Source organism: Schistocerca gregaria, chromosome 2 (genome assembly GCF_023897955.1).
Source record: "Schistocerca gregaria isolate iqSchGreg1 chromosome 2, iqSchGreg1.2, whole genome shotgun sequence".
NCBI lineage: Eukaryota > Metazoa > Arthropoda > Insecta > Orthoptera > Acrididae > Schistocerca > Schistocerca gregaria.
The window spans coordinates 647,524,169-647,551,629 of NC_064921.1; positions in this window are offsets into that span (position 1 = coordinate 647,524,169).

Below are 27,461 nucleotides of genomic sequence, written 5' to 3' on the forward strand. Positions count from 1 at the left end.
AAAGTTACTCTCTAAAGTAAAATTATATTCCTAGTAACTTACGTTGTGTTAATACTTTGAAATAGCGTACATTTTTACTCAGATAACCTACGGGTATTGACATCCGAGAGGAAGTGCTATCGACGTAGATATTGTGTTGTTGTGTACCGTCGTTCTGAAACAAGAGTCCGTAGCCGAAATGCCACACATAGGGCTGGACAAATGGTTACAGGCCTTACTGTCTGATGTGATGACAAGCAACCGACTTGCATGTACTGTAAGTTACTTGCTCGAAACATCACTCCCCCACCTCCCTCAGACTGCATTCCAGGGATGGGATTGCTACGTGACCGTCTCCACATTCTACGACGATCCTCGGCTTCGAGAAAAATTAAAAGAGAACCAAAAGGCGTTGGCACAGGTTAAATTCTGTGCTTTCCCTTCTCTTTAGGGACTGCGCCCGTTACAAGGGAATTTAATACACACATCAAAAAAGTTTTTCATCACCTCGATTCCGAGTGTCCCGGAACATATTCAGAAAATTGGAGTAGAGATCAATAGAAACATCATTTCCGCCCTTTATATTGCCCATGGAAACCACACGTTGCATGTTGTACCACCATACAGCGAGACTATCAGAGGTGGTGGCCCAGACTGCTGTACACACCGTTACCTCTAATACCCAGTAGCACGTCCTCTCTCATAGATATATGCCTGTATTTGTCGTGACATACTATCCAAAAGTTCATCAAAGCACTGTTGATCAAGATTGTCCTACTCCCTCAGAATGGTAGGTAGGCCCCAGTGCGTGGGATGGATAGAAAATGGCTATTTATCATAGGCCTTTACAATCTATCCCAAGCATTTTCGATTGGTTTCATGCCTGGAAAACATGCTGGCCACTCCAGTCGAGCGATTTCGTTATCCTGAAGGAGGTCATGTAGAAGATGTGCACAATGGGGGCGCGAATTGTCGTTCATGAAGACGAATTCCTCACCAATATGCTACTGATATGGTTTCGCCATCGGTCAGAACAACATTCACTTATTGCACAGCCGTTACGGTGCCTTCCATGACCATCAGCAACTTACGTCGGTCTCACATAATGCCACCCCAATAGAGGAAGGAACCTCTATCCTGCTGCACTCACTGGAGAGTGTGTCTAAGGCGTTCAGCCTGCCTGCGTTGCCTCCAAACACGTCTCCTTCGATTGTCTGGTTGATGGAATATACGACACTCATCGGTGAAGAGAACGTGATGCCAGTCTTTAGCGGTCCACTCGGCATGTTGTTAGGCCCACCTGTACCGCGCTTCATAGTGTCGTGGTTGCAAAGATGGACCTCACCATGGACGTCGAGAGTGAATTTGCGTATCATGCAGTGTACTTCGTACATTTTGAGCCTTAATATGACGTCCTGTGTCTGCACGAAAAGCATTATTCAACACGGTGCGGTTTCTGTCAGGATTCCTCCTGGCCATAATCTGTAAGTATCGGTCATCCACTGCAGTAATAGCCCTTTGGCGGCCTGAGCGAGGCATGTCATCGACAGTTCCTGTCTCTCTATCTCCTCCATGTCCGAACAACAGCGCTTTGTCTCACTCCGAGACGCCGGGGCACTTCCCTTGTTGAGAGCTCTTCCTGCCACAAAGTAACAATGATGACGCGATAGAACCGCGGTATTGACCGTCTAGGCATGGTTGAACTACAGACAACACGACCCTTGTACCCCTTTCTTAGTGGAATGTCTGGAACAGATCGGCTGTCGGACCCTATCCGTCTAATAGGCGCTGCGCATGCTTTGTTGTTTTCATCTTTGGGCGGGTTTAGTGACATCTCTGAACAGTTAGATGGACTGTGTCTGTGATACAATATCTACAGTCAACGGATATCTTCAGGAGTTCTGGGAACCGGGGTGATGCAAAACTTTTTTAATGTGCGTACTATGTACGGTGGGTAGGTGTTCTGCTTACCCACTTGCGTTATTCTGCCGTTGTTTCTTGACAGTACGATTTACAGGACATTTGCGCAGAGGAGAGTGTTGCACTTTGGAACACTTTCAAGACTTTAGCCTCTGCCGGTCCGGTGCTTCATATTCTATTAATGGTGATAATTTAAAAGTACTACAGTATTTTTCTAAAATGACAAAAATTACTGAGGAAAATTATTATTATTTTCTAAATGCTGAAAATTATTTCAAGACGCACCAAGACCAACTACCTACGTACAATTATTCTATCGACGTTTCAAAGAGTTGCAATCCAGACGAACTGAAACTTCAACGTTTTTACTTGAATTGTTGAATTCAGCTGACCCTTCTTGAACTACTGGGTGAAACTGAACCTACTGTCGATTTACTTGTTTTTATCATTACAACACTGACCTGTAGAGTATTCCCTCACAAATACGACTCAAACTTATTCTATTAATATATGGCCCACTACATTCAAACGCAATGCAGTCTGATAGCAAATAATTAACGGAAAGGAATGGCCCTGAATTAGAAGAGATCCTAACAATAACAAATACAGTGAAATTAAAATCTTATCGGTTTTTAGGCAGTGTCATGTTCCTTCTAAAACGTTCGACGTTTCGACCCCTCTGCTGAGATCTTCCTCAGGATCTTCTGGTGGCCACTATTCTAGCAGTAGGATCTTTTGGTGTGAGGATCTATTGGTGTGCACTACTGCTAGAACACTGATCCTTTCTTCTAAAATATTCTAGAACAGTGTTCTAGCAGAAGTAGACACCAAAAGATCCTGAGGCAGATCCCAACAGAGGGGGTCGAAACGTCGAACATTTTAGAAGAAACATGACGCTGCCTAATAACCCAGAAGATTTTAACTTCAGTGACAACGGCCACGAAAGCCTGCAGACTTACATAATAATCTATACATGTCATAAGTCACTTACCTCACAGAAACTCTTCATGACACAAACTGCAGCAATAACAGCGAGCAGCAACTACAGGCAGCTAAACGGAAAGATTCTAAGTAGTGTAGGCTCTAACTACTAGTAGGCACATGGTTGGCGAAAGAAAGATTTTGTTGCAGAGCAAACAATGTGTTTAGCAGATTTTACCTTATTCATGTGGCAAACAGTTCCTAAAAAATTATATAATCATCAATAACTCCACTTCCCAGACATTAGCAAATACATCAAACTTCCTTTTACAATCTATGTCGAACTAATATTAAATCTCCATGACGGACACACGTCCAGACCTTCCGCTCGCTCACTGTTAACCAACACTGCTAACTATTAACTATTAACTGCGATTCCGACCAGCCACGGAGTCTCTTAGAGGGCGCACAACGCTGTCAGTTATTTTAATGCAGTCTCTAGCGCTGTCAACGCACAACACATATACAGTCTACTTACAAAACTTGTTAATATTGTATTAAATTGTCTTTCTCTTACACTGTTACTCTACTACACAACAATAACCAGTAAGTGAAGCCAAACAAAGGAGAAGTTTTAGCATAAACAAGTAAGACATATGCCCACTTCAAGACAGATAAAATTATTCAGATGTTAAAGAAACCCATTTAATTTCCAAACGACATGTTCCGTACTAAATGAATTTTTTCTGTTTCAAGCAACAAGCGGCGCACTACCGACGCAGAATGGCTCCTTAAATGTATTAAAATTTTATAGCATCTTTTTGCAATAACCACCTGCGAAGAATTAACGATATATTTTTAATTCTTATATTAGATTTTATACAGCTTTCAAATATGTAGAAATATTTACTAATGCTGCAGAAAACACTAATTCACGTGGAACAACAACAATACCTGTCGAAAATTGAAGATACTGCTTATGACGGTATTACACATTACTGTAAGACATTCACAATTTGTAAGGAGACTGAAATACCATACGAAGATAATCACCTGTTCCAAGATACCATATTCTCTAGGTACAACTTTGGCCCTACTTTTATTGCAACGAGTCTCTAATAATACATGAGATACTAAAGAGGTATCAAACCAGCTAATAACACATCTAACAAGACTCAGCTCTGGTCCGCTACAAAGACAATAAAATACCACACTTACCATAGACCTCAGCAACTAACACCGTATAAGGATGCCATATTCGACGTTAAATATGTTTGGGAAGAAACAAATATACAATTTCTATTCAGGCAGATACTGACAGGTTACAGGTAGATTATACAATGGTAAGACAGAGATTTAGGAACTAGGTTTCAAATTGTAAGACATTTCCAGGGGTGGATGTGGACTCTCGCCAAAATCTATTGGTTATGAACTGTAGATTAAAACTGAAGAAACTACGAAAAGGTCGTAATTGGGACCTGGATAAACCGAAAGAACCAGAGGTTGTACAGAATTTCAGGGAGAGCATGAAGGAACAATTGACAAGAATGGGGGAAAGAAATACAGTAGAAGAAGAATGGGTAGCTTTGAGGGATGAAGTAGTGAAACCAGCAGAGGATCAAGTAGGTAAAAGTCGAGGGCTAGTAGAAATCCTTGGGCAACAGAAGAAATATTGGGTTTAATTGATGAAAGGAGAAAATATAAAAATACAGTAAATGAAGGAGGCAAAAAGGAATGCAAACGTCTCAAAAATGAGATCGACAGGAAGTGCAAAATGGCTAAGCAGGGATGGCTAGATGACAAATGTAAGGATGTAGAGGGTTGTCTCACTAGGGGTAATATAGATACTGCCTACAGGAAAATTAAAGAGACCTTTGGAGAAAAGAGAACCACTTGTATGAATATCAAGAGCTGAGATGGGAACCCAGTTCTAAGCAAAGAAGGGAAAGCAGAAAGGTGGAAGCAGTATATAGAGGGTTCATACAAGGGCGATGTACTTGAAGACAATATTATGGAAATGGGAGATATGATACTGCGTGAAGAGTTTGACAGAGCAATGAAAGACCTGAGTCGAAACAAGGCCCCGGGAGTAGACAACATTACATTAGAACTACTGACAGCCGTGGGAGAGCCAGTCCTGACAAAACTCTACCATATGGTGAGCAAGATGTATGAGACAGGCGAAATATCCTCAGACTTCAAGAAGAATATAATAATTCCAATTCCAAAGAAAGTCGGCGTGGACAGATGTGAAAATTAGCGAACTGTCAGTTTAATAAGTCACGGCTGCAAGACACTAACGCGAATTCTTTACAGACGAATTGAAAAACTAGTAGAAGCCGACCTCGGGGAAGATCGGTTTGGATTCCGCAGATACGTTGAAACACGTGAGGCAATACTGACCCTACGACTTATCTTAGAACCTAGATTAAGGAAAGGCAAACCTACGTCTGTAGCATTTGTAGACTTAGAGGAAGCATTTGACAATGTTGACAGGAACACTCTATTTGAATTTCTTAAGGCGGCAGGGGTAAAATACAGGGAGCGAAGGGCTATTTACAATTTGTACAGAAACCAGATGGCCATTATAAGAGTCGAACGACATGAAAGAGATGCAGTTGTTGGTAAGGGAGTGAGACAGGGTTGTAGCCTCTCCCCAATGTTATTCAATCTGTATAATGAGCAAGCAGTGAAGGAAACAAAAGAAAAATTCGGAGTAGGTATTAAAATCCATGGAGAAGAAATAAAAACTTTGAGGTTCGTCGATGACATTGTAATTCTGTCAGAGACAGCAAAGGACTTGGAAGAGCAGTTGAACGGAATGGGTAGTGTCTTGAAAGGAGGATATAAGATGAACATCAACAAAAGCAAAACGAGGACAATGGAATGTAGTCGAATTAAGTCGGGTGGCGCTGAGGGATTTGGATTAGGAAATGATATGCTTAACGTAGTAAAGGAGTTTTGCTATTTGGGGAGCAAAATAACTGATGATGGTCGAAGTAGAGAGGATATAAAATGTAGGCTAGCAATGGAAAGAAAACGTTTCTGAAGAAGAGAAATTTGTTAACATCGAGTATAGATTTAAGTGTCAGGAAGTCATTTCTGAAAGTATTTGTATGGAGTGTAGCCATGTATGGGAGTGAAACATGGACGATAACTGGTTTGGACAAGAAGAGAAAAGAAGCTTTTTAAATGTGCTGTTACAGAAGAATGCTGAAGATTAGATGGGTAGATCATATAACTAATGAGGAGGTATTGAATAGGATTGGGGAGCAGAGAAGTTTGTGGCACAACTTGACTAGCAGAAATGATCGGTTGGTAAGACATGTTCTGAGGCATCAAGGGATCACCAATATAGCATTGGAGGGCAGCGTGGAGGGAAAAAATCGTAGAGGGAGACCACGAGATGACTACACTAAGCAGATACAGAAGGATGTAGGATGCAGTAGGTACTGGGAGATGAAGAAGCTTGCACAGGATAGAGTAGCATGGAGAGCTGCATCAAACCACTCTGAAGTCTGAAGACCACAACGACAACAACATTCGTTCGTGATAGCTGATGTGTTTTTTGACGCCTTTTGGACTTAACTAACGAAAAACTGCAGCAGTTACATCACTTAAAACACATCGATGCATACATTGATCAAGGCCTTATAGCCCGTAAATTTTAAATGATGTCAGTACCAGCCATGAAATCTTACATTGTGTCCGTCAGCTAAGTGCTTTTTTCCTGTTTAGCACAACGTGTTTAGAGAATTTATCCTGTTTTCAAGTGCATTTGTTACATAACTGTTCTTTTCCTTGCGTTTTCTTCCTCTCTTGCATGTGCGTGACTTTATGAGGTTATATTGCAATACGAAAATAAGACAAACTGTATCTTGGTCTGTTTTTATATGCTAATGTTAGAAATGTTATTTTTGCTTGTATATTTACAAGTATTGTTCCACCTCTGTTCCATAGGATGTCACACACAGTCAAATCATCACTTACACTCGTCACTCTTGTATTCAAAACATACTAAAGAAATATTACGACACTATGGTTTCATAAAGATTTTGTATACAGAAGTGTTACATTTTTCGCGAATTACACCATGTATACAAAGTTGTCAGTTACAGAATTTTTTTACCATTACTAGCAATTGGAATATCGATTATATTCTCTCTATATATGATAAAATGTACACATTTATGAAAAATCTTACAGTTATCATATGTAGGATAAATATTTATCATATTAACTCATTCCCTATCTAGCAATTTTCTCTTCATTTTTGTGGTCTATAGAAATTTCAAGCTCGGCCATAAATAAGTTGTATGTGCTTTTGGAAAGTGTCTTATGATCTTCATATATGTTTTCAAACGTGTATCCAGTGTATTTTATGTATGTTGTTTTGCTAATGTTATAAATTGGTTATGAGTGTAACAGTTGATGATTTAGTATAGCTAATTTGAAAATTCCTCTACGTTTTTTCCTTTGTACTAACTTGAGCAGATTTTACATGCTACTTTGCGTATTCGTGAGTTACAGAATTTCTTGTTTTCTTAATTGTTTAAGGTGTGCACTAATTTATGCAAACTTGAAAAGGACAACTACAACGCAAAGACACAATAACGTTTATGTAACAAATGCACTTGGAAATGAGAACAAATCATTGAAACGCGTTGTGGTAAGCATGAAAAATACGTACCTGCTGCAGTTTCCCATTATTTAAGTCATACTGTGTTTTCCTAAAGGGTCGATCCTTCAATCAGAAAGCTATCGGTTTTAAGTATAGACATTTGGGAGATGAGACAATATTATTTTCACACCCTACCCACCAGTTAGGGAGAAGGTTCATATTTGGCCATACGTGTATGGTAGAACTAAGGCATCTTGCTGGAATCACTTTGGTTAACATGATTGTGATAATGAGTGGGAATGATAAAGGATGAAAAATACATTTTTCATTACATATCATGGTAAAAACGGAAATGGGACACTTAATACTGAGCGTATTACCGCTAATTTGCAACCTATGATCCTCTAGTACATTTAAAGACTCAGTATTGTGTGGCCTTCAAGGGCCTAAAGTATAAATGTTTACAGTGACGACTCTTAATTGTTATTTCAATCAGTACAGCGTCGTATTAGCATTATAATAACTACACTTAAGCTACAATTGAACCACACGTTACTATTAAATATACTACATTCTACTTGACCAAAGAACGTTCCATTGCTCTTCATCGTGTACAGTTGCAGGAAATAATCATAAACGGTATAATCATGACCTTTTGGAACAGGAGTAATGTAGATACATCACTCGGGTAGAAAGAGAGAGCAACTAACTGAAACACTCATCAAAAATGAAATGAGTTGGTTTTTCGAAGCCGCGTGAAGCAGAATATAAATATATATTTATACTTAAAATCACCGTTCGTGTTAGTTGACAAAACACAGATATTTTCTTCCGAGGATACGAGTCAGACGTCTTAATTCCACATCGGCACGCCATATCGATGGTAACAACATCTGTAGTTTTATATTTGAGAATGGAACAGTAAAGAAGTTACATAATTTTGGTATCTCCTTTTGATATTATCATTCCTCGTTTCATTAATAATAAAAAATTGTCGACATAGTAATTATCTTTGTGACGGTTTTGGACGAGGAATTGCTGTAGAATTGTGTACAGAAGTTATTTAATTTTCCTCACTGCTTACTCATACCTAAGCATGACTTAACTAATATCTTCCTATTTATTATTTCATTCTTTGCTTTTTTACGTAATGCGCAGTAAAAAATATTTCATTATAGTCAAGTGGAACTTTGGTGTTTTTAAATATTTGACTAAGTATATAGTTCCTTCACCTATTTCCTTAACAGTGAACTGTAGAGGATCCACTAAAAATAGAAAACACCGCAGAGCACTAGATCAAGAACGTTTAACGTGAACTACGCACGACTAGTAGTTGAAGTAAGGAAAATATGGAGAAAATGTTTGGTCTTATGAGTCATTTGTTATCACTTCTGCCGTTAATGACTGTATAATTTCTTTATTTTTTTAGGCAGTTTTTTATAGGGTCACATTATATTTTTCTTTTATATGAAACGGTTATTTTAAAAACATTGATATATGAATAAATGTAACTGTTCCCTGCTGAGCAGTTAGAAAACATACAGTTAATATTACAGAAACATTATGATTTTGCAGGACTCTTTAATTCTCAGAAAAGGTAAATGGAAAAAAAAGTGGAAAGCCTATTTATCTTAGTATCGCCTAATCGATGAATCTCAAAAAAACTTCTATGGTTCAAATGGCTCTGAGCACTATGGGACTCAACATCTGACGTCATCAGTCCTCTATACTTAGAATTACTTAAACCTAACCAACCTAAAGACATCACATACATCCATGCCCGAGGCAGGATTAGAACCTGCGACCGTAGCAGCAGCGCCTTGAACCGCTGGGCCAATTGTCCGGCACAGCTTATAGATAATCTCTGTGTAATGTATTCATATATTATATAGCACTGCTTGAATATGTACACACATTCAAAACTTTTGTACGTTACCTGAGGTCTGTGTAAATCTGTATCACTGCTTCCTAAATCTAAGTGATTTCCGTGGAAGGTCTATGTATTCACAGTTTCATATGGCCGCTCTAGCCTGAACCAAAGCCAACGATTTAATGGACAGGAAAGTACACAGTCCGATAGCTTTGTGGCCGTAAACCAGTTCGAAATCAACATTTAAAATTTTTGTATGTTGACAGAAAGGAAATGAGTGGCTGTTATATTTGAAGTACGTAATCGAAAACAAATTTACTGCAGCTCTGATCGAAGCGCGGCAGCTGTATTACCTCTTCCGCAAAAATGAACGCTATTTAAACGGAAGCTAGCATGTTGCAGTACAAACAGTTCACGCTGTCGATTCGTCCTATGAGAGTTGCTTTGCAGTGACTGTCAGTCAACTGACGTGCTGTTGATACTTGAGTTCTCTGATATCACGGCATTTGCAAGTGAAAACTAACACTAGATGTTATGTAGTGGAGTTGTAAACAATACATTGACTGTTAATATGGTAGTATAGATCCGAAAGTACAGTTTTGGGATGTATGTAAATAACTGTCGAGTGTTGTTATCCGCTATTAAGTTAATACGTAATTTTCAGTAAAGCATTACTCTAAATACTGGAATGGAATTAGGGAACGGTTTATGTAGAAAGTGGAGGATTTTGGTATTTTTGTTCACGAACAACAACATGTCATTCCAAGTGTCCTTTTGTATTCCAAGAAGTTCTATCTGTTTGTCCACAGCGTTCACAGTTGCGAGTAAGATTCCTCACAATCCCAATGACTGCCCCAATTACTTTCAGAAAGACGAAATCTTCAGATGATAGTTTTGTTACATGGATAATTCATAATGACAGTTACTGAGCACTTAAGCACTTAAACCCAATAAAAACATGGATAAGTTAAGAGATAGTAAGGTACATTAAAGCTTTAAGATTATAAATAAATAGATTTCTTTTCATGTGACTAAAGGATAATTGATCAGGGCACTGCTTAATAATAATCGATTAATGAGTGAAACGATTCACAGCATTGTCGTCCTCTCTTTTATGCACTACGAACTTCTAGATTATACTTTTGAGGGTTTTCATCTTCTGGCAGGACCTTAAATTCCCGATTTATCCTAGAATTTGTGCGAGATGCCAATCAAAATGTGATCATATAATAATTACAAAGTTATTCGAACAACAGCTCTTCTACATCCCAGTTAATTATTACAAAATAAATCGAAAAACACCTCTCAAATTGATAAGATAATGACAATAATGTAATTCTAACCACAGCTCTAGAAGTGAGTAGATAATGATTACAAATTATTCTCGTGCCAGTGGACAGTGCGCTATAGTTTTGAGCACCTTTCCAACACGCTATGACAGAAACCTAGATCATTATCGGTTGAGTACAGATATTTTCAAACAACGTGACATCCACAGCTGCGACAGATGAGGCAGAAAACACTTTTTGCTCACATGAAAATTCTCGCACCTTGGTACCACACAGCCATGAATAATTACAAACGAAAAGGGCACTGTACTGCCGTACACGGCTGTCTCATCCATCATGACACCGGTAACCAACCACAAGCGGTTCCTGATGCACTGCGATGACTCTGTGGTTAGACCTGTCTTATGCTTGTCGAGTTCGCCAATACCTGAGGCGTTGAGGCGGGGAAGGAAACAAGCCGTGAAAAGCAAATTTGACAAGAGAAGCAAACCAGGTTTGACAATATGACATAAGAAATTGTATTTATAGAATAGTTACAGAAACTGATAATTGGTTTTCAATATGCTGCCACAACAATGCGGAAATCCTAGAAGTAAATCACGCACTTTCAAGACCAAGCTGAAGAGCTTTTCCATGGCTCACTCCTTCTGTTCTGTCAAAGAACAATTACAGAATAAGCTACTTCCTCTGTTACGTTGTTGAATATGTTTATTTAAACTTATGGCCTGTTGTCTACGTTTCATTTTGTCTATTATCACTCTTTTGTTATAATTATTTGTACTGACTCGTTACATGACTATGAAGACTTGCTCCCCAATTTGCTCCTGCGGAACATGACAAATAAAATATTAAAGAAATAAAGAAATTCAATTATGAGAACCTTAGGCACCATAATTTTAATCCAAGAAGCAAAATTGTTCTCCACTGGTGTTGTACGCAATGATGTATCACATAACGAGGCGAAACGATAGAAATCTTCCTCTGACATTTTTACGACATCGGATGGTTGTACAGTCTTTGGTTCTTCACTTATATCAGCTATTTCATCAGGAGTCATTGGTTGTAAAACATTCTTTCTCTTCTCTGTCGACTTCACTGTCACAAGGCAAGAACAAATGTCTCGACACTAGAAATTCCAAATTAGATTAAAGCCACTAAACCCATCGGCTTTCATTATGGCCGGCCCAGTTGTCGCCACAGAGTCAGGCTACTCATTTCTTCCGCGATCAGCACTAACACAGTAGCGAGCGGTTGTCATAAGAGTAAAAACTGCTCACTAGGTGACTTACTCCCATACCAGTGCCAGATGACGTGATGTTTCTACAAGTACCATCTTGCGTCGCTTGTAAGAACGCAGCCGCTTACAAATCTGAAATTCTGCTACTTCGTAGCAACTGGTGGCATGTCTCACTACCTTTTCGATAAATAATCAGAAAAATGACGGTTTTGGCTTACTTCCTTTCCCATGCCAATGCCTCAATTTACACTTGTCTTTGTCGTACAAATGTTTCAATGCTAGTTCCTTACTAAGCTATCGTTCTACAGTCGGCCATCGCCGACCGGTAACTTTCATTCACTCCTTCCGACTCTGCACATGCGATGTACGCTTTCTGGCTGTGTACTGAGTCAAGGAAACAAGAGACAGATATACAGGGTGTTACAAAAGGTACGGCCAAACTTTCAGGAAACATTCCTTACACACAAAGAAAGAAAATATGTTATGTGGACATGTGTCCGTAAACGCTTCCTTTCCATGTTAGAGCTCATTTTATTACTTCTCTTCAAATCACATGAATCATGGAATGGAAACACACAGCACAGAAACACTTTGTTACAGGAAATGATCAAAATGTCCTCCGTTAGCGAGGATACAAGCATCCACCCACCGTCGTATGGAATCCCTGAGGAGCTGATGCAATCCTGGAGAATGGCGTATTGTATCACAGCCGTCCACAATACGAGCACGAAGAGTCTCTACATTTGCTACCGGGGTTGCATATATAAGAGCTTTCAACTGACATCACCAACAATGGCTGTCCAAACGTTCACAGAAAAACTGTGTTGATGACGTGTTTGCACAATTGCGTGCGGATTCTCGTCAGCCCACACACGTTGATTGTGAAAATTTACAATTTGATCACGTTGGAATGAAGCCTCATCCGTAAAGAGAAGATTTGCACTGAAATGAGGATTGATACATTGTTGGATGAACCATTCGCAGAAGTGTACCCGTGGAGGCCAATCAGCTGCTGATAGTGCCTGCACACACTGTACATGGTACGGAAAGAACTGGTTCTCCCATAGCACTTTCCATACAGTGACGTGGTCAACGTTACCTTGTACAGCAGCAACTTCTCTGACGCTGAAATTACGGTTATCGTCAACTGCACGAAGAATTGCATCGTCCATTGCAGGTGTCCTCGTCGTTCTAGGTCTTCGCCAGTCGCGAGTCATTGGCTGGAATGTTCCGTGCTCCATAAGACGCCGATCAATTGCTTCGAACGTCTTCCTGTCGGGGCACCTTCGAAATCTCTCTCGATACAAACGTACCGCGCCACGGCTATTGCCCCGTGCTAATCCATACATCCAATGGGCATCTTCCAACTCCGCATTTGTAAACATTGCACTGACTGGAAAATCACGTTCGTGATGAACACTAACCTGTTGATGCTACGTACTGATGTGCTTGATGCTAGTCAACATTACCTTCCTTCAATTGGACCCACTAGCGGTGAATCGAGGAAGTACAGTACATACTGCCGAAACTAAAATGGGCTCTAACATGGAAATTAAGGTTTCCGGACACATGTCCACATAACATCTTTTCTTTATTTGTGTGTGAGGAATGTTTCCTGAAAGTTTCGCCCTACCTTTTGTAATACCCTGTATAGAAAACTAGGACACTACATTAATGTAAGATAGGACCGATTACTCATCAGGAATTCTGAAATAAACATCTTTCTGTTTTATACCTCGTTTCCGTTTCATTGTCTGTCACATCAATAAACTATTACTCATATTCCTTCCTGCAAATGAGGAGAACAGTTGCCTGACTGCTCCGCTACTGCGTTGCCGTGGAGACGGCACGTTGATAGAGCGCTTCGGTGGATGTGATTAATCGAGCTGTCGATAGTCACTGCACAGGAACGTTACATTTTGCCAGCTCTGTTTCCGGAATAGTTGAGCAGCCCCGTTAGTTTGTAGATGTATTTTCAGGTACTGCTCAGGAAAGTGGATATGAAGTTTGGAAAGTTAATTTCTGCAGAGACAACACTAGCCTCTAGTTGGGCAAATGGTGACTCTAAATACCTTTTAATTTTAGTAGGAAATAAGTTACCCATTCCGCAGTTATGAAGATGACCATGAGTTTTTCGAAAACATTCCTTAATGTTGATGTACGAATGAGTGCTAGCTAATGTTTGCTAAAGTAATGTGCGTGACATATGTACTAAATATGGAGTAAACAGTTAAGGTTAATTTTGATAGTGTTCTCCCTTCTGTATCTGCCACTCAAAAATTAATGACTGCTTATTGATCAGTAATGAATACACATCGGGTGCGGGTACATGGACAGAACTATTTATTTCGTCTTGTATAGCCACTGTAAGCGGCTCAACGTAAACGTCTGGTTGCCAGAAGTGTATCTACGAGGTAGAGGGGAAGCTTACACGTTTCATGCAAGCGTTTCCGCGACGCAGCAGCCGTAGTGTCGAGATATGAAACCCTTGGCGCGATGAGCACGTTACGCCAGAGAGATCCCTGTGTATCTCATTACGAGCCTGCAGTGTCGGCTGATTAATGTGAGCCAGTTTCCAGCTGTCAGGACGCTGTGGATATATGCTTTCTCTATGCAAAAGAAAGGTGTAACTAATGAAATTTCGCAACAGCTTAGGAATTACTCTCTTAACTCCACTCATAAATACAGACGCTCTCACTTCGTGCATTACTGTGCAATGCTTTATGCTTCCGTCCTCAGTGTTTCCCCTAGTTTGGATAATACTCAGTCTCTCTTGTGCTAAACGTTCAATCCTGTTAGCTCAGCCGTTGAGTAAAGTAACTCAATGGTTTAAGAGTCAGGATTCGTTTTTTGGAGCGACTTTTTTCCATCTAGTTGTGGAATGGAGCGCAACTCAAAGGATGTTTTGAGTACATTCCATCACGATTATTGTAAAGTGAGTGAATGCGCAAGTTTAATAGCGCGATATTGAAGGGAAGTGAAATAAATAACCTCTAAAAGAATTTGGCCATGTGTAAGTTTTGTGTTAAATTTAAAGTGCCAATTTGGATTTTTATGTTTATTTTTCTACTGACAGTTACCCTCTCTTCCATCCTGAAACTAATACTAATCGTTCGTCGTTGTTCGCAGCTGTTCGAATGCTGGGAACATGGAGTGTCACTGAAGTAATCGTCATGTCCAAAAAGTAAGACATTATTTGAAGGCAAATACCTGTATAGTTCAGGTTTCAGAGAAAATGAGCCTAGAATGTGTTAGCGTTCTTTGTAAACGAAATGAAAAATAAATGTAAAAATATATATTCGAAAGTGTTTGTCATCCTTAGCGTGTCTACACAACCAGAAAAGTCAAGATTTGATATCAAACTGTAAAACCGCGTCATTTTTGTTTGAATGCGAAAACACAGATAGAAGTATTGCAGTTTGGTAAAAGTGGTTACTTTATTTATGAAGTGAAAGACCGATTATTTAAAGTAATGAGAAGAATAATTTTATAATAATCAAGGATTTGATTGTACGGAAGAGCATTAGTTATCTACATTTATTCCCCATGGACAGACATCTTAACGTTGGGGGAAGGTTTGTGTCCCTCAATGACGCACTGAGTTGTGCTGGCGGGATCAACGCAATTGGCAGGGTCATCCATGCCAGACGGGTAAGTTGGCATTCTGGACAAATTGTAGTCGCACCTAGGGGGCTTCACTTGTGAGTTTGTGGGTGGTATTCGCACGTTCCCTTAGCTATGCCTGACATTACGTCCTCGCATTTGTGTTAGGCTTTACTGTTTTTCGTTTTCTGTCAGCCTCCATTGGACTACTCTTCTTTATTTCGATCCAAACAGTATTAGATTTCGAGGTCTGAGGATGTCTTTCATTTTCCTTTCCCATCTCTAAGGGTCAAAGGTTGGGAAAGAACCCATGCGTCTGTTCATGCTGCCGATACCTGTTCAGAAACGTCCAGTGATACAGACCGTGAAGAATTCACGGCAGCCCAACCAACAAACGCTACCCCCACGTCCGAGAAGACATGCGTCGCGTGACGCCTGCTCAATGTTGGCGTATGGTGGCTGAACGATATACATTGTGTAAATTATTAAAAGGGCCTATATTACGATGATGCAGCACAAGAAACTGAATTTGGAATAACAGATGACAAATGGTTAGATGAAATACTGTCTGACGAAAGAAAATAAGTTTAAACATAACTTAAGAAAAGAAAAGGAACAGGAAGAGATGGTCCTAATGCTGCACTGCTAAAATGTGGAGGAATGATACTACATGTACAACTGATGTATCTCTTAAACTATTGTCGGAAGAGTAAGTATATTCTCAAAGACTGGAAGATTGCTAGAGTGGTATCAGTTTTAAAAAAGAAGAGAAGGGCAAATGCTGTTACTACGGAGCAATACGTTTGTAACTACAGGGCAATACGTTCACTGGATACAGCATACAAGATAGATGCTACGATTTAAAACACAGTACTTAAAAACATAAAGGAAGTTGCACTCCATGAGAAAAAAATGGGCTTTACGAACGGACGCTCTACGATAGATACAGTTTTTATTTACAACGACAGTGCGAGAGAACAGAGCATATAATAAAAAAACACACATTGCTTTTTACGATTTTGATTAAGCTTTTGACAGTGTAATAGAAAGAAATTTTGGAAGATAACAGCCAATCGTAAATATCTGAAACATCTAACAAATGCTGTAAAATGTTTGTATCAGAATACGACTATAACTCCAGATATCAACGAAAACGCGAATAATGAGATATAAAGAATTACGACAAGGCTGTTGAGTCTCCCCAACTCTGTTTAACATTTACTAACACTGAATGATGCACATATGGAAAACAGAATTTCAAGAAGGTAGATAGGAGTACTTCATGCCGACTATGCAGTGATCCTAGTAGATAAAGAAGAGGACCTTCAGAAAGCGATTGACTTGCTGAAACAAATAAGTGCGAATTTTGACATGGAGATCTCAACATCGAAATCTCAGATAGTGGCCTTTACATGGGGAAACAAAACAGTTATAGTAAAAAGATATTGCAGCAAGTCACAACTTCAGTTACCTAGGATGGGTGGTAACATACGGTTACAGCGTAGATGTAGAAATCAAGGTTAGTAAATTTAGCCGGGTATGTGGAACAATTAACAGAAGCATTAAAAAGAATCTAGGGAAAAACAGCTGCAGTCCCCGCACTGCTCTTAAGGTGCGAGACCTGGCTGACAAAATGCAAGAAAGCCTTTTTGAGGCACGAGAAATGAAATTCCGGAGCACCCTTAAAGTTTGCACAATGAAAGATAGGCTAAGGGATCAAGATATTAGATAAGAACTAAATATTTTAGTCAAATTTGTAGAGTATAGGAGAAAATTGAGAACGGAGAGTGATAAACTCCCTCTGAAAGTTATAAATTATAAGCGCCAAGGAGCAACAGATAGAGGAAGACCACAGCAACGATGGGTACCGTAAAAGGCAGCTTTGCCTAATACCTGAAGAGAAGAAGAAGGACAAGAAATCATTTATCTTCTACCAAATATATAGATGGTCTTATTTATCAAGATCACAGAAATTAAGCGTTATCGGGCTTGTCTAGAACTTGTATGGGTGTCCGTCCCAATCTGTCGAGCGCTGTTAGTAAGCAGGGTGTACTCAGCTCTTATGAGACCAATTAAGGAGCTACTTGATTGAGACGTAAAGGCTCTGGTCTCAAAAGTTGACAACGTCTGGAATAGCTCTTTTTTGAGCACATTCGAGTCCATATCCATATCCAACGACAGCTGTCGCCAGAGGATGTCACGATGGTCTGTCGGTATCGCTGGGCTTTCCGAGGCATGTTCTGACTGAAATCAAGTTCGTATTTCTCAAAGAACTAGAAAATATGTCCACTGAATCGTTAATGATGGTGGTTATGTTGAACTGTTTTTTATAAATTGATTTATTCAGAAGTAACATGACGGTTTGTGCAAAGAATAGCGCAGTGTTAGCACTGTAGTCCCCGCGTTTAGAAATTTAGTTAATAGATAGTTACAGAGTAGCTCTTATCTTGAAGGTATTAATGTTGCGTAACCACACAATACTCGAGTAATTTAGGCGTAAAATAATAGCATTGTACGAGTTAGGCGGTATGTATCTAGGTTGAAGCGGTGAGACGCTGGTACCCAAATGAAACAATCTAGTAAACAATTAAATTCAATTTGATTTATTGCCACGAATTTTTGACCTGCTATCAGGAATGTCTAAACAGGCCGTACGTATTCAATAATCATAGTGGTATACAACGATTTATATTTGTACATAGTAATAAATTATGTTAAAGGAAACCATATGTAATGTTAATGGAGAAATAAAACAGAAAATTGTAAATAAGAATGACTTAAGGAAAATAAAATAACGTAAAATAAAGGAAATTAACTCACGTTCCATGTGACCAATTTCCAGTTCATATTGACTGATATGTTACTGACAGCCTGTAAATAAGTGGAGGTCAGCCGACTAACTGCAACTATACGTACACCGAAACCCGTTTCTGCTACACTATTCCACAGTCCTCGAGTATAAGCATACCTATGAAGGTGACCAAGCATTTTTTTCTGACTTTTTTTCCATCCTGGCCACAAAGCTATGGCACTGAAGATAGCTTTCGTGATTTGACCGCACCAAATGCACTTATTCAGGGTGTTACAAAAAGGTAGCACCAACATTCCTCACACACAAAGAAAGAAAATATGTTATGTGGACTTGTGCCCGGAAATGCTTACTTTCCATGTTAGAGCTCATTTTATTACTTCTCTTCAAATCACATTAATCATGGAATGGAACACACAGCAACAGAACGTACCAGCCTGACTTCAAACACTTTGTTACACGAAATGTTCAAAATGTCTTCCGTTAGCGCGGAAACATGCATCCACCCTCCGTCGCATGGAATTCCTGATGCGCTGGTGCTGCCCTGGAGAATGGCGCATTGTATCACAGCCGTCCACAATACTAGAACGAAGAGTCTCTACAGCTGGTACCGGGGTTGCGTAGACAAGAGCTTTCAAATGCTCCAATAAATGAAAGTCAAGAGGGGTGAGGTCAGGAGAGCGTGGAGGCCACGGAATTGGTGCGCATCTACCAATCTATCGGTCACCGAATCTGTTGTTGAGAAGCGTTCGAACACTTCGAGTGAAATGTGCAGGAGCTCCATCATGCATGAACCACATGTTGTGTCGTACTCGTAAAGGCACATGTTCTAACAGCACAGGTAGAGTATCGCGTATGAAATCATGATAACGTGCTCCATTGAGCGTAGGTGGAAGGACATGGGTCCCAATCAAGAAATCACAAACAATGCCTGCCCAAACGTTCACAGAAAATCTCTGTGTTCTGACGTCACTGCACAATTGTATGCGGATTCTCGTCAGCCCACACATGTCGATTGTGAAAATTTACAATTTGATCACGTTGGAATGAAGCCTCATCCGTAAAGAGAACATTTGCACTGAAATGAGGATTGATACATTGTTGGTTGAACCATTCGCAGAAGTGTACCCGTGGAGGCCAATCATCTGCTGATAGTGCCTCCAAACGCTGTACATGGTACGGAAAGAACTGGTTCTCCCATAGCACTTTCCATACAGTGACGTGGTCAACGTTACCTTGTACAGCAGCAACTTCTCTGACGCTGAAATTAGGATTATCGTCAACTGCACGAAGAATTGCATCGTCCATTGCACGTGTCCTCGTCGTTCTAGGTCTTCCCGAGTCGCGAGTCATAGGCTGGAATATTCCGTGCTCCATAAGACGCCGATCAATTGCTTCGAACGTCTTCTTGTCGGGACACCTTCGTTCTGGAAATCTGTCTCAATACAAATGTACCGCGCCACGGCTATTGCCCCGTGATAATCCATTCATCAAATGGGCATCTGCCAACTCCGCATTTGTAAACATTGCACTGGCTGCAAAACCACGTTCGTGATGAACACTAACCTGTTGATGCTACGTACTGATATGCTTGATGCTAATACTGTAGAGCAATGAGTCGCATGTCAACACGAGCACCGAAGTCAACATTACCTTCCTTCATTTGGACCAACTGGAGGTGAATGGAGGAAGTACAGTACATACTGCGGAAACTAAAATGGGCTCTAAAATGGTAATTAAGCGTTTCCGGACACATGTCCACAAAACATCTTTTCTTTCTCTGTGTGTGAGGAATGTTTCCTGAACGTTTGGCCGACCTTTTTGTAACATGCTGTAATTTACAATCAGCAGTGACAGCAAGGGCAATCTTAAGCATAATTTTAGGGGTCTCTGACTAAAAATTTTAAATGTTCTAGATGGTTTCTTTTCTAGTCTAGAAGAAAAAAACAGTGTTGCGTTTTGCTAGGATTCCATCGAGTCTCAGGGAAGGATTTGTGGCATGGGAAAGTGTTGCCGCAGAAGTACGTACGTCGTTTAATGAATATTTTAGTGTTATATATAATATAGTGTCGAAGATAAGATAAAATTTTGTGGGTAACTTGTCAACAGAATCACTGATTGATTGTATTATCGTAACAAGTAACATATCACTGTAATTATAATTTCACCTGATAAATATCTTTTTAATACCTGTTTGCAATCTTTGGACATAGAGCAGGTTATTAGTTTATTTGAGATTGGTAGGAAGCAACATCATCAATTCCCCGCGTTCTCATGACCGCGATGCAGTCATACCCGGGACCAAAAGATTTTCTAACTTTAAAATAAAATAAATAACACTACATAATTAAAAAGGATTCATTCAGAAATGATAGGAAAACGATAATGGTCTTCCTGCCTCAATGCTGCGTTCGGTCCATCAGCGTGATCATAAGTTCTGGAGATAAACTAATACAAAATGATTAACATTCAGGTAATGAAGAGATGGAGATACTTAAGGATAATTTGTCTGAATAAGCACACTTCAAGTATAACACACGTTTCTTTAGTCCTACGTATCTTTTTATATTACAGTTGCAACGGCTGGTGCGTTGCATAAAACTACATGTTCTCTGACTGGGCAGACAAGTAGCACATTTACAGAGTATTTTTCACGAATTATAAAATACAGATTTTGGATCAAAGCAAGTCCAAGTCCGCCTTTCATGGAATAGAAACAGTAAAAGTTGAAGCACTCAAGGTCTCATTTGTCTTGCAACAACTGAATTCTTTTTATATCGTTAATCGATACGAGTTAGAGTAATAGATTCTCTCACTGCTAGTGAAAGTTCATTTATTTTACACTGCAGTAGTTTAATAACTTCAGTCCATCAAGCGTTTACTATTGAGCGTATCCTAACGTCTGTGAGACGAAAATTACCAATATTACAATATCTATAATCAGTTTGTTGTTCTTGCAACAATGTTGTATATCATTCGTCTTTACCTCAAATCCCGCCCTCGAATCTGCCGACACAACTACTAATATATCTTCTGCGTACGCAATAACACATTCCATAAGATTAGCCACGTGTAACAGATGTAATAGCAGTTCCACCCTAAGATAAAAAAAAATAAAGAAAAAAACTGACCACTTTTGGAGCCTTGAGGACAGCCCTTCGTTTCTTTTTTATTATCTTGCTCTACCCTGAAATCCACTGGACGCTATAGACCTACTATAGTCTACGAAGCTGTTATACAGATATTTGTGTTCACCGAGATCTCGGAGGGGTGCAAATATCGAGGGACACCAAAAATTATCGAATGCGCCTGCGATGTCAATTATGAGCGCGAGTGCATACTTCACTGTCGAATTTTCTGCAACATGGAGAGTGTTAACCACATCATGTATAAACTTCCTTTTTCTACAGGCATGTTGACATGGGTTTAGGCCCGAGAACTCCCTGTGCGCCTGCAACAGGCCACAGAGCTATCGCTCCTGAACTTTGGTCAAGACGTTTTATAAGCAACTAGGTCTATAGCTTTTGGGTAATGCCAGGTCTTTACCCTTTCCATTTTGAAACATTGTCATATCGCTGGAATCCTGCCTATACGCAACGCGTTGTTTAGTAATGTTATCAAACACGTCACTATCAGTAGACCTAGCATCCTCACGGCCTCAGGGTTAACGCCATCCGCTCCAGGTGTCTTTCCAGCTAGAACCTGGAAATTGTGATAGCAACTTCCTGCAGAGTGAAAGGTATCACCGACATCTGATTGTCGTATTTGTTACCTAGTTCACTTCAGTCTTGTGTTGTATTTCAATATCTGTGTTCGTATTACAGTCAGGAAGTACGGTTGTTAGGAGATATGTAGCTTACTCCCTCCATCAAGACGTTATTGAGCCATCCTGTTTACGAAATCAGGACATGACAGTAGGTTCCTTAATCATTTCAGTCAATATACGTGCGAATTCCTAAGGGATAAAACTGCCGAAGTCATCGGTCGCTAGACTTACACATTACTTAAAGTAACTAATGTTAAGAACAATAAACACACCCATGTCCGAGGGAGGACTCGAACCTCATGTGGGAGAGGCCTCAAACCACGCGGCCACTTTGTGCGGCATTTCAGTAAATAGCTTATAAGGTTTTCCAAATAGCTCAAATTGCAGTTGCCTTTGTAAAGCCTTCTCTCAGTTTATTCATGTACATTCCTGAAGCAATGTTTAGTAGATATCTTGATTGACCTGTATTTATGGATCGTCGCAGTGCGCTCTGATTGCTCTAAGGCATTTTAATAAGCTGTTCTTCTTGATCTTAAACCTCGCATCAGCGGGGAAAGTTGGGTTCTCCAATGGATTCGAGACTGACTTTGTACGACTTTCTTAGGGATATAAGTGTCCTGTGCTCTTTGCAAGAGTTCATTTAGTAATTGCGTACAGGGTCTACATGTAAGGGAAGTGATTTCATTCATATGCTTCAATGTGGGCAATTAAGCCATCCAAATCTGTTTTCCTGATGTTTGACCTGATAATGAATTCCTCCACTTGCGTCTCTCTGTTACTGCCACTTTCACATTCAGTTGCATTATGGTCAATGAATGTTAGGTACTGGAGTACTTCCCGACTACAGGTTGATATAGAATAACGGGAATGTTTGAAATAAGTAGTGGCAGCCATGGGCAGGTGGCAGCTCTGAGGGTTCGTGACGCTTACCGAGTAAACAGCCCGCCATTTCGGTAATCATGGATCAGTGGAACTTACGACAGCGTGCGTTAGCCACAATAATGTTTTATATAAAAAAAGATAGTTTCGTAGCGGCGCAGAGGGAGTTTCGACGTTTTTATAATTTAGGACGGCATGATGCCGTTCTGTCGAAACACACTATAAAATGTTGCATTACCAACTTTGAAAAGATTGTATCTGCCCTTAAGAAGAAACCAAAAGGACGATCAAGAAGTGGGCGCTCTCCAGCGAAAATTGATGTTGTACGCTAATCTGTGTCATGGAGCGGACGGCATCAGTAAGCAAGCACCAGTGGCTGGGATGTCCCGGGAGAGTGTTCGCAGAATTCTTCATCTACATTTAAAATTTCATCCGGAAAAACTACAGATGGTGCAACTATTGAAGGACAACGATTACCGGTTATGATTAGGGTTCTGTCAACAAATGATAACAACAATAAGAAATTACGATTAATTTCTGCACCAGTTATGGATGTCAGATAAGGTACATTTTCATGTCACAGGATAAGTGAATAAACAGGACTACAGTTACTTGGCAAACAGAAATCCTAATGACGTTCATGAGGACCCTTCACACGCTAGTAAAGTGACAGTACGGTGCGCTGGTTCATCACATGGGATTATCGGACTGTATTTTTTCGCAAATGAACATGGAAACACAATAACTGTCAACGCGTATCGTTACGTGGAGATGTTATGAACTTCCGTTACACCTGCATTGAACAACTTTCCAAACGTTCAAGAAACCTGGCTTTAACAGGCCGGAGCGACATCACACAGTGCACGGCCATCAATGGCGTATGTGCGCGAATTGTTTGGCAACTGTGTGATCTCATGATTCGCCAACATTCCCTGACGATTTCAATCGCCAAATTTATCCGTTTGTGATTATTTTCTTGTGAGGCTACCTAAAGAGCAAAGTCTACACGATTTGACCAAGAGCCCAGGGCGTATTAAACAGAGAATGTAGTTCACAGTATCTCAGCTGAGATGTTGCAACGGTCAATGAGCAATCGAAACAGCAGATTTCACGAATGTATTCGTACAGGAGGACGCCATCTGAAGGGTGTAACTTTTAAAAAATGGTAAATGTCATGAATGTTTCGTAAATGGCGAAGTTGTAAGGTTTTTTAATTACTGTGAATGCAATTCCTATCCTTCATCATTGTATCTTTATTGGATTGTGGAAGTGTTCCCGTTTTTCTGTGTCATCCTGTATTAGTCTTAGCTGTTACCATGCGGTTTGCTAAAGCGGTATCTATGTTAGTGGCTAAACCCGTTCATGCTTCAAATATACTCCGCTGGCCATCTAGAATTAAAACAATGTGGTCCAGTTCCAGTACTGCGTCTTCTAGTATCTCAACTCGTTCGTCAGTTTGCCTGCTGTGTAATAGAGAGTTTTTTTCATTCTCATCAGTTGCCACAAGGAGACACGCACTCAAGTCATAAAGATCTACTGCCCTGTGTTTATCTACATAAGGTACGATGAGGTAGGAGTACTGCATGCATCTCTACATCTACATCTACATCTACATCCATACTCCGCAAGCCACCTGACGGTGTGTGACGGAGGGTACCCTGAGTACCTCTATCGGTTCTCCCTTCTATTCCAGTCTCGTATTGTTCGTGGGAAGAAGGATTGTCGGTGTGCTTCTGTGTGGGCTCTAATCTCTCTGATTTTATCCTCTTGCACTCTTCGCGAGATATACGTAGGAGGGAGCAATATACGGCTTGACTCTTCGGTGAAGGTATTTTCTCGAAACTTTAACTAAAGCCCGTACCGAGCTACTGAGCGTCTCTCCTGCAGTCTTCCACTGGAGTTTATCTATCATCTCCGTAACACTTTCGCGATTACTAAATGATCCTGTAACGAAGCGCGTTGCTCTCCGTTGGATGTTCTCTATCTCTTCTATCAACCCTATCTGGTGCGGATCCCACACTGCTGAGCAGTATTCAAGCAGTGGGCGAACACGCGTACTGTAACCTACTTCCTTTGTTGTCGGATTGCATTTCCTTAGGATTCTTCCAATGAATCTCAGTCTGGCATCTGCTTTACCGACGATCAACTTTATATGATCATTCCATTTTAAATCACTCCTAATGAGTACTCCCAGATAATTTATGGAATTAACTGCTTCCAGTTGCTGACCTGCTATTTTGTACCTAAATCATAAGGGACCTATCTTTCTACACTCCTGGAAATGGAAAAAAGAACACATTGACACCGGTGTGTCAGACCCACCATACTTGCTCCGGACACTGCGCGAGGGCTGTACAAGCAATGATCACACGCACGGCACAGCGGACACACCAGGAACCGCGGTGTTGGCCGTCGAATGGCGCTAGCTGCGCAGCATTTGTCCACCGCCGCCATCAGTGTCAGCCAGTTTGCCGTGGCATACGGAGCTCCATCGCAGTCTTTAACACTGGTAGCATGCCGCGACAGCGTGGACGTGAACCGTATGTGCAGTGGACGGACTCTGAGCGAGGGCGTATAGTGGGCATGCGGGAGGCCGGGTGGACGTACCGCCGAATTGCTCAACACGTGGGGTGGGGCGTGAGGTCTCCACAGTACATCGATGTTGTCGCCAGTGGTCGGCGGAAGGTGCACGTGCCCTTCGACCTGGGACCGGACCGCAGCGACGCACGGATGCACGCCAAGACCGTAGGATCCTACGCAGTGCCGTAGGCGACCGCACCGCCACTTCCCAGCAAATTAGAGATACTGTTGCTCCTGGGGTATCGGCGACGACCATTCCCAACCGTCTCCATGAAGCTGGGCTACGGTCCCACACACCGTTAGGCCGTCTTCCGCTCACGCCCCAACATCGTGCAGCCCGCCTCCAGTGGTGTCGCGACAGGCGTGAATGGAGGGACGAATGGAGACGTGTCGTCTTCAGCGATGAGAGTCGCTTCTGCCTTGGTGCCAATGATGGTCGTATGCGTGTTTGGCGCCGTGCAGGTGAGCGCCACAATCAGGACTGCATACGACCGAGGCACACAGGGCCAACACCCGGCATCATGGTGTGGGGAGCGATCTCCTACACTGGCCGTACACCTCTGGTGATCGTCGAGGGAACACTGAATGGTGCACGGTACATCCAAACCGTCATCGAACCCATCGTTCTACCATTCCTAGACCGGCAAGGGAACTTGCTGTTCCAACAGGACAGTGCACGTCCGCATATATCCCGTGCCACCCAACGTGCTCTAGAAGGTGTAAGTCACTACCCAGGCCAGCAAGATCTCCGGATCTGGCCCCCATTGAGCATGTTTGGGACTGGATGAAGCGTCGTCTCACGCGGTCTGCACGTCCAGCACGAACGCTGGTCCAACTGAGGCGCCAGGTGGAAATTGCATGGCAAGCCGTTCCACAGGACTACATCCAGCATCTCTATGATCGTCTCCATGGGAGAATAGCAACCTGCATTGCTGCGAAAGGTGGATATACACTGTACTAGTGCCGATATTGTGCAAGGTCTGTTGCCTGTGTCTATGTGCCTGTGGTTCTGTCAGTGTGATCATGTGATGTGTCTGACCCCAGGAATGTGTCAATAAAGTTTCCTCTTCCTGGGACATTGAATTCACGTTGTTCTTATTTCAATTTCCAGCGGTGTGTGTATTCGCATCACATTACACTTGTCTACATTGAGATTCAATTGCCATTCCGTGCACCATGCGTCAATTCGCTGCAGATCCTCCTGCATTTCAGTACATTTTTCTATTGTTGCAACCTCTCGATACACCACAGCATCATCTGCAAAAAGCCTCAGTGAACTTCCGATGTAATCCACCAGGTCATTTATGTATATTGTGAATAGCAATGGTCCTATGAGACTCCCCTGCGGCACACCTGAAATCACTCTTACTTTGGAAGACTTCTCTCCATTGAGAATGACATGCTGCGTTCTGTTACCTAGGAACTCCTCAATCTAATCACACAATTGATCTGATAGTCCGTATGCTCCTACTTTGTTCATTAAACGACTGTGGGGAACTGTGTCATACGCCTTGAGGAAGTCAAGAAACACGGCATCTACCTGTGAACCCGTGTCTAAGGCCCTCTGAGTCTCGTGGACGAATAGCGCGAGCTGGGTTTCACACGACGGTCTTTTTTGAAACCCATGCTGATTCCTACAGAGTAGATTTCTAGTCTCCAGAAAAGACATTATACTCGAACATAATACGTGTTCCAAAATTCTACAACTGATCGACGTTAGAGATATAGGTCTATATTTCTGCACATCTGTTCGACGTCCCTTCTTGAAAACGGGGATGACCTGTGCCCTTTTCCAATCCTTTGGAACGCTTCGCTCTTCTAGATACCTACGGTACACCGCTGCAAGAAGGGGGGCAAGTTCCTTCGCATACTATGTGTAAAATCGAACTGGTATCCCATCAGGACCAGCGGCCTTTCTTCTTTTGAGCGATTTTAATTGTTTCTCTATCCCTCTGTCGTCTATTTCGATATCTACCATTTGGTCAAC